Source organism: Cupressus sempervirens, chromosome 11 (assembly GCF_028749045.1).
Source record: "Cupressus sempervirens isolate cs-2001-9-10 chromosome 11, ASM2874904v1, whole genome shotgun sequence".
NCBI lineage: Eukaryota > Viridiplantae > Streptophyta > Pinopsida > Cupressales > Cupressaceae > Cupressus > Cupressus sempervirens.
In genome coordinates, this window is record NC_143128.1 from 846,663,285 (window position 1) to 846,675,851 (window position 12,567).

The window sequence follows — 12,567 nt, forward strand, 5'->3', positions numbered from 1 at the left end:
AAGCATGATATGAACAGAGTCGCCAATCCTGCTTACACAAAGATATCTGAAAAATGACTAAGGAAACAAATAAGGCACCAATCTTTTCTTCGTTTCCCCAAAGAGTCGCCAAAAATCTGTTAGTAAACAGATTTGTGCCTTTTACAAATTATACTTCACAAAAACATCATTAGCAATAAAAACACACATGATACCAAAATAATTTAGGAATTCCTTCCATGGGACTGATTGTCAAAAGTTTAAAACTAGGGTATTGAAAGCAAGCTAACATATGCCATGCATTTTGCAAACCCTCTTTAAATAAGATAAAAACCTTCATTTCCAAGTGCTTAGAATTTTCCCAAATTCCAATTTTGAATTTGCATAGGAAAGCAACTTGGTATTTGCCATGTTTGAGTCAAAAACCAAAGGTATATTTTTTTTTTGTGCTTGGTTTCGTTTGTTGTTTGGTTTTTGTTTTGTTTTTCGAAAAGCTTAAGGTTCTTTCCCAAGAATCTAAAGTCATTCTTCACCATTTCACTTTCCACCTTTTCATGCAAGTGCATCACACCATTTCGTATTCCACCAACACATGCCAAAGCACATTGCATCCTTTTTCAATATACACAAATTCATTCATTTCATTTACACATAACCTCATTCTCCATCTGCATTTACATACCTCTATACCCACTTACATGTAATTCCATCCCCAAACCTAATTACATGTTTACATCAAGTCATGATTACATGTAATTCACTTTACATGTAATTGCTTCTGGAGAATCTGATTTTCGTAGAAGGTCACTCTTTAAATACCAAAGTCATCCTTTGCACATTACATCATTCATCTAGCTTACATCCTTGAAGCATTCAAGTAAAGCTCGTCCTTACCCATGGTCCATTTTCGCCCACTGCATGTACTTTCCATATCTCATTCAAATCGTTGCATAAGATCCATGAGTATTTAATCAATACTCCAAACCCATCATTTTTCAAAGATCCATCTCTGTCAATATCCTCATGGAATCCATATCTCCCGATGATGTATTCACCCTTTGGAATTTTCATATTAAAGCACAAGGCATGCCCGCATCTACGAAATCCAAAGGAACAATGAAGTACCAATACGACAAGAAGTTAGCTCATGCAACTAGATCTCACGTTTCATCACCCTTTGGATCAAGCTTCTCACACAGAGATTGGACACATTGACATGGCTGATTTCTTGAAAAGGGTTGAAACTCCTTCAAATAAAGAGATGAGACGCATCAAAAGAAGTAACATTCATTTGGTGTCTACTTTCCCTATGGCTGCTATAGAACCAGAATTTGTCTTAGGATGTGCTCGGCATTTTAGTCCTAAGTCAAAAATGATCAAGGACGCAGATGGTAATGTTATCATCAGCTTGGATCTCAAGGTTATTGAATAGATCTTTCGAGTTCCTCAAGTGAGGAATGTGTACATTTGTCAAAAGAGAAGTCTTTGGAGTTATGGAATTAGACGAAATCAAATTACCAAAGGTGCATGAATGCATATTGGTTAGATGTCAGAAGAAATAACTTTACAAGATGGCCCAAAACAATTAACAGGTCTAATTTCAAGCCAGAATGTAAAGATTTGATTACTCTCCTTCGTACGGTATGTGGTCTCAGAGAGTCTAGTGACATTGAAACATGGAGGTACAAGTTCATGTTTCAAATCTTTGACAATGACGAACCCATTTTCTAGGGAGAGCTTATCAGTGCAGCACTATGTGAGCAGTTAATGTGGGAACGTCTGCGGCATTTTACATGAATTCATACCTAGTCTACATTGTTGCATCAATGGGATCCTTCTTAGGACTTTCAACTAAAGGGGATCTATTGGACTAACCACCAATGTTCCCCTTCAGGATTCGTGACATGGCTTAACTACCTCTTGTGGTGTATAAGTCTAGTGGTTGTATCGAGCATTGATAGGTCGATCTTTTGGTGCAACGGCAACTCTAGCTTGCAACAAGTGGTATCAGAGCTTGGTCACAAGTTCGAATCTCCTCAAGTAATGCTGAGGGAGGAATTGTTGGACTAACCGCCAACGTTCCCCTTTGAGATTCGTGACATGGCTTAACCGCCTCCTATGTTATATGTCTAGTGGTTGTCTCGGGCATTGATAGGTCGATCTTTTGGTGCAATGACAACTCTAACTTGTAACAGGATCGGCTTCAAGTTCCAATTTGGAGCTATTATGATCAAATCACATTGACACAAAGCAAGTACCACTATAGGAGATTCCAAGATGCATTTTTTGGACATTTCAGTTGTCAGTTTGATAAAAAGTTGCTAATCAAGAGAGTATCAAATGAAGCTTGAAATTGGGTAAATCAATTTGGTGCTATCATTTTGCAGTTTCCAACTTTCACTTTTTTGAGAATTGGCTATTTCAAAGGTGGACCATATACTTTGCCAAGATATGCTATCGATAAAATCATTCTGATGGAGTTAGCCAGACAGTTGAAGGTGTAGACGTAATAGAATATTCAACACAGGCCAAGATTCAGTATCACTACAGACCAGTGCCACCCCGGCACGAGGGTGCGGCGATGCGGGGGGACGTCGGGACAAGTTTCAGGTGTGGGAAAAAAATGGCCTGAATTTGGGGACGGCGAGGGGACAGCGGGGGTGCAGCAGTAGGGGAGCAAGGGGGGGTGAGTGGGGGGGGAGGGGGGGAGTGGGGTTGCATAATATATATATATATATATATATAAAACTGAAAATGCTAATTATGAAATGATACTTCAATATATTATATAACATTAACATACCAAATATAGTTGAATACAATGAATAGAGAAAATTGAAATGCGATTCACAAACCATAAGTTCAAACTTAAAACTTGAAACTTCATAACCATCACTAATGACCATTTAGCAAATTAACTTAGTTCAAGATGCAAGATTCAAAATTCATTGTTCAAATATGATTCTATGAATATCATATAACATAAAGATGCTCATGATGACAATGAGTCGAATAGCATGAAACAGTGAAATAATAATAATGTATCATAGCCATATCAAAGTGAGTACAATCAACAAAATGACAAAATGTCAATAATGAGAATGGAATCATCTCAAGTGCTCTCTAATCATCCTCTATACCGAAGTCCTCATCACTGGAACTACTAAACTCCTTGTGGATAAGATCTCTATCCTCTAAAGGAACACCAACTAGCCCTACATTGGCTTCTGCTACATCGTCATCCTCATCAATCTAAGTTGGATCATCTGGCTCCACATCCCATCGTGTTGTAGGGCTCTCCTTGTACTCATGTGTCTTGCGATCTGTGAGCCACAAGTAACCATGTACAGCAACCAAGTTCTCCGCACTTTTAGAGGTAAGTTAGTTCCTCTTAGCAGAGTGAATGAAGCTATAGGTGGACCAATTCCTCTCTGCAACTGAGGAGCTAGACACCTGAGATAACAAAGTTGAAAATTACAACTTACAAGTTACAAACAAATGTTCATACGATTTGTAACAAATGATAAATGGTAAATCAATGGTTAATAATTATTGAATCAATAAATCATAAATTAAAATCAATAAAGTAGAACTCTTAAAGTTAAGATTATAAAGGGCTGGAATTAGTAATTAGTATTACAAACCTAAGAAAGCAGTCGGATGGCTAGTGAGGTGATCTTTGACTTCTGGGACCCATGACATTTTCACCACAAAATGGGATTCTTTTGTGTCGTGGTTTTGAGATCCACCCTTGCAATATGAATTCATACCTAGTCTATATTGTTGCATCAATGGGATCCTTCTTAGGACTTTCAAATAAAGGGGATCTGTTCGACTAACCGCCAATGTTCCCCTTCAGGATTCGTGACATGGCTTAACTACCTCTTGTGGTGTATAAGTCTAGTGGTTGTATCGGGCATTGATAGGTCGATCTTTTGGTGCAACAGCAACTCTAGCTTGCAACAAGTGGTATCAGAGCTTGGTCACAAGTTCGAATCTCCTCAAATAATGCTGAGGGAGGAATTGTTGGACTAACCGCCAACATTCCCCTTCGAGATTCGTGACATGGCTTAACCGCCTCCTATGTTATATAAGTCTAGTGGTTGTCTCGGGCATTGATAGGTCGATCTTTTGGTGCAATGACAACTCTAACTTGTAATAGGATCGGCTTCAAGTTCCAATTTGGAGCTATTACGATCAAATCACATTGACACAAAGCAAGTACCACTATAGGAGATTCCAAGATGCATTTTTTGGACATTTCAGTTGTCAGTTTGATAAAGAGTTGCTAATCAAAAGAGTATCGAATGAAGCTTGAAATCAGATAAATCAATTTGGTGCTATCGTTTTGCAGTTTCCAACTTTCACTTTTTTGAGAATTGGCTATTTCAAAGGTGGACCATATACTTTGCCAAGATATGCTATCGATAAAATCATTCTGATGGAGTTAGCCAGACAGTTGAAGGTGTAGACGTACTAGAATACTCAACACAGGCCAAGATTCAGTATCACTACAGACCAGTGTTACCTTGGTGCGAGGGTGCGGCGATGCGAGGGGACGTTGGGACAAGTTTCAGGTGTGGGAAAAAATGGCCTGAATTTGGGGACGACGAGGGTGCAACAGTAGGGGAGCGAGGGGAGGTGAGTGGGGGGGGAGGGCGGGAGTGGGGTTGCATAATATATATATATATATATATATATATAACTGAAAATGCTAATTATGAAATGATACTTCAATATATTATATAACATTAACATACCAAATATAGTTGAATACAATGAATAGAGAAAATTGAAATGCGATTCACAAACCATAAGTTCAAACTTAAAACTTGAAACTTCATAACCATCACTAATGACCATTTGACAAATTAACTTAGTTCAAGATGCAAGATTCAAAATTCATTGTTCAAATATGATTCTATGAATATCATATATCATAAAGATGCTCATGATGACAATGAGCCGAATAGCATGAAACAGTGAAATAATAATAATGTAGCATAGCCATATCAAAGTGAGTACAATCAACAAAATGACAAAATGTCAATAATGAGAATGGAATCATCTCAAGTGCTCTCTAATCATCCTCTATACCGAAGTCCTCATCACTGGAACTACTAAATTCCTTGTGGATAAGATCTCGATCCTCTAAAGGAACACCAACTAGCCCTACATTGGCTTTTGCTACATCGTCATCCTAATCAATCTGAGTTGGATCCTCTGGCTCCACATCCCATCGTGTTGTAGGGCTCTCCTTGTACTAGTGTGTCTTGCGATCTGTGAGCCACAAGTAACCATGTACAGCAACCAAGTTCTCCGCTCTCTTAGAGGTAAGTTAGTTCCTCTTAACAGAGTGAATGAAGCTATAGGTGGACCAATTCCTCTCTGCAGCTAAGGAGCTAGACACCTGAGATAACAAAGTTGAAAATTACAACTTACAAGTTACAAACAAATGTTCATACGATTTGTAACAAATGATAAATGGTAAATCAATGGTTAATAATTATTGAATCAATAAATCACAAATTAAAATCAATAAAGTAGAACTCTTAAAGTTAAGATTATAAAGGGCTGGAATTAGTAATTAGTATTACAAACCTAAGAAAGCAATCAGATGGCTAGTGAGGTGATCTTTGACTTCTGGGACCCATGACATTTCCACCACAAAATGGGATTCTTTTGTGTCGTGGTTTTGAGATCCACCTTTGCAATATCCGAGTATCCTACAAGTTTTAAAGTTTCCAACATAATATTAAAATAACTTAAATAAAGTTATAAGTAACAATTAATTATTAAAAGAACTTATAATTATAAAGAGTTTAGAGAACTGAATCAAGATTTAAGGATTACCTAAAAGACTAGCAAATTCAAACCACTTGGTGCGAATCTCACTAGTAGTCTCAATATCATACATTTTGGCAATGCATCAAAAGAACCCATTCTTCACCTCATCAACCCGAAGTGGTGTGACTCTACCAGGCCTAGGTATGTACCACTTCGGGTTCAATGCATAGGCAGCCATGTGCAAAGGAGTGTTCAACTTCTCCCACCTGCAATGAATGATAGGCTCAATGTGCTCTGTATAGAATGCTAGAGTGGGGTCTCTCTCACGCACAGCAGCCCTCATCTGCCCAAGCATGGAATCAATGCACTCATAAACCTCTCCAAGGCTAGGTGAATCTACAGCTCCATATCTAATCACCTGAAACACTGGAGTAATGATGGAGACTATGTATTTTGCTTCACTCCAAAACTAATCACTCTTCACTGTCTCCTTTACCCTCTTCCCCTGCTCTATTCTAGACTCAGGCCATCAGTTCCATTCTTGTGTCATAACCATAAGTTGCAATGGCTCTTGCAACTCAATCATTCTCTCCAAGAGAATATAATATAACACGTACCTGGTCTCAATTGGTTTCGAGAATTGCTTCTTTGCGAAGCTCCTGAAAAGTGCATGTGATGTATGGTGATTACAGATAAACATCTGCACCTCTCTCCCATCATTAACCATCTTTCTAATCCACTCTATTTTCCCCATGTCTTTGAGTGCATTATTCATGGCATGTACACAACATGGAGTCCACCAAATATGCCTATAGGCTGCCTCAACAAGCTTCCCTGCAGCTTTGCACACATGTGTTACATCTGTCACAACTTGGACCAAACCATCTTTCTAATCCACTCTATTTTCCCCATGTCTTTGAGTGCACTATTCATGGCATGTACACAACATGGAGTCCACCAAATATGCCTATAGGTTGCCTCAACAAGGCTCCCTGTAGCTTTGCACACATGTGTTGCATCTATCGCAACTTGGACCACACTTTGTGGCTCAACCTCCTCAATGGATTCCCTAAGCACATGAAACTGAAAATCAGCATCTTTACGATGCCCTGAACAATCAACTGCCTTCAAAATGTATGGGCCCTTGGTGCATGTAACCATAATGTTGATGAGTGGACAATGACTAATGTCCGTCCACCCATCCATGATAATGTTGTTGCCTGAATCCATCCAACATGCTTTCATCTGCTCCATCAAGATCCCAACCTTGTCATAGGCTCTATCCAACACTGTGGTCCTCAACTTGTGGTCACCTGGTGGCACATATGATGGCTCTCCCTCGTTCACTGCCATGGACATCATCCTCACAAAATTGGGAGATCGAGCCAAATGTGTAGAGATGCCTTTGGAAAAGAAGAAATCACCAACAGCATCATCTAATCGGTCCCTTGCATGCATGTTAAATAAATGAGCAATGGCGTTACTACCACTTCGACTTGTAGTTGCTTTCTGTTTCTCCCTATTGCTATCCCCTGCTGAACTGTGTGTAGGTGAGGAAAATGATGGTGTAGGTGACATAGTCCCTGCTCTCTGATGCAAGATATGAGTAGATGTATCTTGCTACCCCTGTAACTGTTGTATATTCTGTACCTGTTGCCTAGCAGACAAAGATTTAGGCACTGGAACATCACTATCATTAGGAATGCCCCATAGTTTGTTCACTTCAATTTTGTATTTGACATTCTCAGGATTTGACAAGAATATGCATGGGTTCACGCCATAGCCACTCCAAAAAAAGTGTGAATTAACTCTTGTAATGCTGCCAAACCATTTTGCGCCACATATATTGCACTTCCATTTACGTGTACCACCACCTAAAGGTGTAGGGCGTGTAATTTTCGTAGCAAACTGTTTTAGAGGGAACTTTGGATCATAAGGACCCCTAGCATACTTTGTCAAAATCTCTGAAGGGCAATCAATAGAAGGCACCCCTGGTGCAACATAAGGAGGCTCTTCCTCAAGCTCAAATTGGCCATGTACATCAGCCCCATGATCACTTCCTTCGGACTCGGGCTCAGGCTCATAATCAGATGCACTTGCCTCATTAATTTCCATGTCTTCTGCACTTTCACTGGATCTAGATGCCATTTATAAAACTGCATTTCACAAAATGAAAATAAAATTATAAAAATAATTATGATACACTTCATCCCAAGTAAAAATAAGTTATACACACTAGTTTCAGCCTACTTAAAACTAAAAACTTTACTATTTAATATTAGCATTTACTATTTAAAAATATTAAAAAAAGAAGCTAAATACTAAATACTAAATATGTTTCAGCATATGTCATATTGCCATTTTTTTTTTAAGAACAATGAAAAAAATTAATAATTTATATAGATAATAAAAATCATATAACTATCAATTATCAACAAGGTTCAAGAATGAAACATTAAAAAATTTAAGTTGAAACTTGAAAGTAAAACTAAATACTAAATTTTAAAATTACAAATTGATTTCTAAAATCAAAAAAAGTTGTAAAATAAAAAAAAACCTACTTGAACTTGAGGAGACACTTGCCAAATCAAATCTTCTTGCTCCTCTTGATCTTGCAATCCCTTGTAAAATCACCCACTAAGCGCTCACAAACTCCTCTAAAGTCTTTTGCTCACTTAGCTCCTTGCTGCTCCAAAACAATGAAACGAAATGGTGAAATGAAAATGAGGTTTATTGGTCTTATTAAACCTTCAAGTAGACCACATGGGACCCACACCCAATTAGGGTTAGCATGCCTAAAAAACAAAAAAAAATTGCAAAAACATTTTTTATTTTTTATTTTTTTCAGCCCTCTTCTCAGAGCACCCCGCGAGCACCCGAGAAGCACCCCGCGAGCACCCTGGGAGCACCTGTGCATCCGAGCACCCACCACGCACCCGAGCACCACGTCCCGATGCTCGACCAGTGCGGCGAGGGTGCGGTAGCAAAAAATCTCCCGGCAAGGGCACTCGCGTGACACACCCGCACCGAGTGCTTACGCACACCGGGTGCACCAAGGTTTTGACCCAGGTGCGCGTTGCTACAGACAAGCCCTTAGTGATTGATTAGTATATGATCAATCCAGTTTACAAGACGAAAAATATAGAGACAGAACTTCAGCTTATCACATTGAAGGAGTTCAAAGCTAGGTATGATTTTGATTACCAAGGAATGCACTCAAAGATCAAAAGAGCATTCACCCATGTTTATCGTATAGAGAACATATGGATCGATTTGCGCATAGAGTTGGATATCATGAAGATGGATTATTGCATGCTCACATTGCAACTAATCATTGATCTTAACATGATCGAGATTCCACCCAATTTTCATGTTGAAGATGATGGCAACATTCCTTATCTGAGATATCATCGAGTTGGTTTTGACAAGCAGTGTCCTTTTCCCATGCAGTGGCAATAAAAAGAAAGTGCTTCTATCTTTTATAGATTTCAATCCATCTTTGGCCAGTACTAACAAGTTCTGGACCAACTAGAAAGACAACTCAAGTAGAGATTTCAAGCAAAGACAGTGCCTCTTCCTCAGTTCCAGCTAATCTCTCAAGTTCAAGCTTAAAGGTGGAAAGGGGTCAAAATCAATTCAAGAATATTCTCAAGCACCTACGTAAGCTAAAGAATATGAGGAATCTAAAGAAGAGTCTGATGAGGAAGATGAATGGGAAGGAGAGATTATGATCATTTCTCCTCCAGGGCTGACAAACACTCAAGGTCCATCCATTCAAGAAACACCTTTTTTGGATGATATAGACAATGACATGGATTCATTCTCCACAATTGTTACATCTACCATCCCTGTCTCATAGGTGAACATGTCAACATTTCCTATCTCTTCAACAGCCCCTCCAATTCTCACAGCTGAGCAATATGAAAATTTGGGAAATATGTTTGAAGATTTCCCAACTCTCACGAAAGGTCAAGTTTAAAACTTGACACTTCAACGGCTGGTTTTGATTTATTCATGACAAAATCTTCTCATCAGGGACCTATGAATTTAGTCGTATAATGCATGCAGTGTCACGACGGAAATACAGTCAGGATCAGTATATGTAGTACCATTGTTCCTGTTTCATCAGATGAAAGTTTCAGTTTGCCTGCACGGTTAGGTAAGATCACTATGAAAAGAAGAAAGGTTGTCATGCCTCCAGACAATCTTCCTATCAAGAAAAATAAGTCTAAATCTTTGAAGGACAAGATTGTTTCAAGGATTGTGGTAGATTCTGAAAAGACTAAGTATGCAGAGATTGTTGAACCTTTGGTAGATAAACCAGCTGAAGAACTCAATTGTTTAGATTGCAAGTTTACCAAAATTGAACTTGATAAACAATGACAAGTAAGTTGTCTGCAGGATGCTCAAGATGAAATTGCCAATGTGTCAAAAAGCAATAATGAGTTATGGGTGAAGAAAAATCAACTTAAGCAAGAAGTTGCTCGTCTCAACGAGGTCATTTGTCAACAATCTTCACAGCGTGTCACTACATCTCAAACACCTTGAGAAAAAGGAATAATTGAAGCAACAAAGACTTGGTTTGGAGTGATTGTCTTTGAAGGAGTTCAAGCCATCAAGGATGCAGTCAAAGCTCTTGAACGTATCTAAGGCATTGAAAAGATGTTGCACGATCTGATTGCTTCTTTGAATCAAGAAGATGATACCTTGAAAGAAATCCTAGGTGATTGGAATCAAATAACTAATGCTAATTTGGATGGTCTTATTGCATGTGAAGTTGTTCCATCTTCAAAGATGTTTTACAAATGTCAAGGGCTCATGGGCCACAAAGAAAAGACACTAAGAAAACTTCTGATAAAGTTGCAAGCAACCTTAGAAGATTGTCAATCAATTGAAGTAGAGACCTTGTGTAATTTGGAGCAACTAGGATGTAATGTTCTTAATGAGCATGATGGCCTAGTCGCAAAGGAGAAGATGACTTAAGAGTATACAATCAGAGCAAATGCAAGTTTTGATTCTAAAGAATTTGGGTGACACGTGATGAACACGTTTGCTACATACAAATTGGTAGCAAAATGCCTATGGGATTCTCTTTCGCCAATTACAAGGTTGTGAAATCAGCATACGCTGATACAATCAGGATTGAGGTCATATCAAAGACAACGGAAATTTCAAATCTTCCTATAGTACATGGTTGCATCGTCAAGTACAAGGCCCTTCAGAACAATCCCTAGGATTGTTTCAATCTTCTTCCATCTTCTTACTTCTTTAGGTTTCATGTTTGTAGATTGGAGACAATGAATGGCATGAAATTATGAAATTACATGAAATTCGATTGCATATCCTTATGACATGCAATCCAATAAATTCTTGATTGCATATCCTTATGACATGCAATCCAATAAATTCTTTCGCCTAGTTTGATCGGGTCAAAGTTGGTTGAGTTTCTCCCACTTTTTTCTCAACTCCTTTGCCTATGTGAAGGAGTGTTCTCTCATTGTAAAAATCATCTTTATTTTTTATGCAAGAAAGCTCTAAAGAAATTGTGCAAGCATAACTTTGATTGTGTAGTACTATTTTGGATGAAAAGTGAATACAAAGAAACAAATGGAGTTGAACTTTGATTGAGTGCAATTGTGATTAGTGCAAATTGGAAACTTTGATTGTGATTTGCATTTGTCTTCTTTGATTCATGCTATTGGTATTCGATCTAAATAATTGAGCATAAAACAGTTTAGAAATAGTTGGATTCGAAGCTTTGACTGGAAATGACTGTTGTAATACATAGACTAGAAGCTTTGACTGTAGCTTGTATTACTTTTTTAATTCATAAAAATAGTTAGAATTATTTACTTCTAGACGCCTTTGAGCCCCAATAATAAAGGTTACTCATATAGAATAGATTAAAACCGGACTTAGAGCCAAACCAGTATGCTTTCAACTAGCCTTTGAGTTAGTGTTAGTTTATGAGTATCACTGTTTCCAACTTTAGATAGAAGTGTAGCTATAGATTTCATCTTGCCCATTACTTGCTCAGCAAGTGGTTTCTTTCCTGAAAGTTAAAAGGAAATAATATTGGTAATACCCCTTTTAGAATCTCTAAACATCTTGCTTACCTTGAGTTCATCCAAGGAACAGTGAGAAGGGAGAGCCTTCCCTTTAAGGTAGGAGAGACTCTGTCTCATATGTTGTGGCTGGTCATCCTATTTTGCAACTGGATTTTCACAAAAACTATTGGTTGCAAAATATCCACCCAACATAGAGAAGGGTATCCACTTCTTCAGAATGTTTTGCAACAAGAGACAAAAGCCTACCACTGAGATGGTTCGCCACTAACCCTCCCAAAATCGGCAAAGCATTTGACCAAATATCATTACAGAAACATCCAAAATTATGTTGGATAACAAAGCTTCTCTTCCCTAAAGACAGCAACAAACACTAAGAACAACTAGCACAATTTTGGGGAAAATTTGTCAAACCCTCAAAACTCTACAGGTGAACATGATCCTCCAAAACAAACTGCAAAAAGCCATGAATTTTTAGGAGAAAAATCAACAAAAACTCAACACAAATTTTTAAGTGAAAATTTGATCAAAACCCAGCATGATTGTTAAGACAAAAAATCAGTAAAACCGAACAACAAATCTGAGACATGGATCAAAGAATACAAAGCTTCGTTTTGTAGGAAAAATGGTAAACTCAACAAACAATTTTTGAGGAAAAACTATAAACCCGGCAGATAATTTTTGAGGAAAAAAATTATAAACCCACTAGATTATTTTTATGTACAAAATTATAAAC

General features: G+C 38.0%; 1 protein-coding gene across 4 annotated transcripts in view; it reads right to left on the minus strand.

The window, feature by feature from the left end:
• Window positions 1-12,567, minus strand: part of LOC149532199 (serine/threonine-protein kinase STY46-like) — a 233,620-nt gene that overhangs the window by 189,794 nt on the left and 31,259 nt on the right. The window lies entirely within an intron of this gene.